Source organism: Elephantulus edwardii, unplaced genomic scaffold (genome assembly GCF_000299155.1).
Source record: "Elephantulus edwardii isolate Elephantulus edwardi_28Jun2011 unplaced genomic scaffold, EleEdw1.0 scaffold00173, whole genome shotgun sequence".
In the NCBI taxonomy this organism is placed as follows: Eukaryota; Metazoa; Chordata; class Mammalia; order Macroscelidea; family Macroscelididae; genus Elephantulus; species Elephantulus edwardii.
In genome coordinates, this window is record NW_006399923.1 from 4,087,708 (window position 1) to 4,089,583 (window position 1,876).

Below are 1,876 nucleotides of genomic sequence, written 5' to 3' on the forward strand. Positions count from 1 at the left end.
ATCTCCTCACCATCTATCATGCTGCTGCCAATAGGCCCAATGGTAAGAATCTTTGTTTTCTTGATTTTGAGCTTCAATTCATATTGAAGGCTGCAGTACTTGACCTTCTTCAGCAAGGGCTTCAGGTCCTCCTTAGTTTCAGCAAACAGTGTTGTGTCATTTGAACAACAGAGATGGTTGATAACTCTACCTCCAATTCTGATGCTACTTTTCTTCTCCTAGAGCCCAGCCTTCCAAATAATCTATTCTGCATACAAATTGAAAAGGTATGGAGAAAGGACACATTCCCAGCATACATCCTTCCCAATTTTGAACTGTGCAGTATTTCCTTGTTTTGTTCAGACCCAACTATATGTTTCTCATGAGCAAAATCAGTTGTTTTGGAATTCTCAATCTTCTCAGAGTTAGCCACCATTTGTTGTGATCCGAACAGTCAGATGCCTTTGCATAGTCAACGAAACACAGACATTCCTCTGGTACTCTCTGCTTTCAGCCAAGATCCTAGAATATCCCTAGCACCATAACCCCTTCTGAACCCAGCCCACACTTCAAGCAGTTCTCTGTTAATGTGCTGTTCCTGTCGATTTTGTGTAATTTTCTGCAGCATCTTGCTTGTATGTGGTATTAATGATATTTTTCGATAATTTCCTCACTCTATCAGGTCAAATATCTTTTATGTCTCTAGTTAGATTCATTCCCAAGAATCTCAATTTGTGCTTGTCTGTTTAAATGATGTTGCTTTTTTGGGTTTCTTCTCTGAGTTATCTTTGTTACTGTAGAGGAATCCCACTGATTTTTGGAAATTGAACCTGTATGCTGCCACCCTACTAAATTGATCCACTAGTTCTAACAGTACTTTTGTTGAGTCCATGGGGTTTTCTGTTTACACTATCCTAAAATCTGTATATAGTGACAGTTTAAACTTCTCTTTGCCAAATTGGATGCCTTTTATTTTCTTCTTTTGCTGTATTGCCCTAATAAGCACTTCAAATACAATATCGAATAGAAATGGTGAAAAAGGATCCTTGTGTGATCCCTGTTCACAAGGAAAATGCTTTTAGCCTTTCTCAACAGAGAATGAGATTGTCTCTTGGTTTTCATGCATACTTTTCACTATGTGAAAATCCAAAACTATTTTAACTCACAACCCAGTCCACAGAACCTACAGTTGGTCGCACTTACTTACAGTAAAGCATCGAGGAAAGCCAGTTTCCGAATCTGTGTCCTCCTTCAATCCAAAACATGCGCATTACTTGCAATTTTATTTAATTTTATATTTTTTTATATTATTCTGTCATTTTGTTAACTTGAAATTTTAGCAATTTTTTTATTATTATGCTGGAAGTGTTTTTTAAATTCTTTAGAGGAATACTAGTCAGTAGAAGTAATCTATGAAGAAAAAATATTTAACTATACAATAATCATCATAAACCATTTTAGGGAAGAATTTAAAATGATATATGTTAACAAATTATTCTTATGATTATTCAATGAAATTATTTTCTGACAAATAAATGGTGCTATTTCAGTTGTTATGAAGAGTGACCTATTCCATATGAACTTGATTAAATTGAGTGCATAGTGCTTATTATAATCATGTTGAAATTTTTCCTATGAACTGAGTGAGTATCCAAGTGAAATAGTCTCACTTTTAAGTGGTTAAAATAGAAAATATATATCGTGTCATTTTAAAATAAATTCATAGATTATCTATCAAAAACCTGCATTATGCAGATGACATAATAGTGCTTATTGAAAGTGAAGAAAACTTAAAATACTTGCTTCAGAAGATCAAAGACTACAGCTTTCAATATGGATTATATCTCAGCATCAAGAAAGCAAATATCCTTGGCAACATCATGATAAATGGATAAAG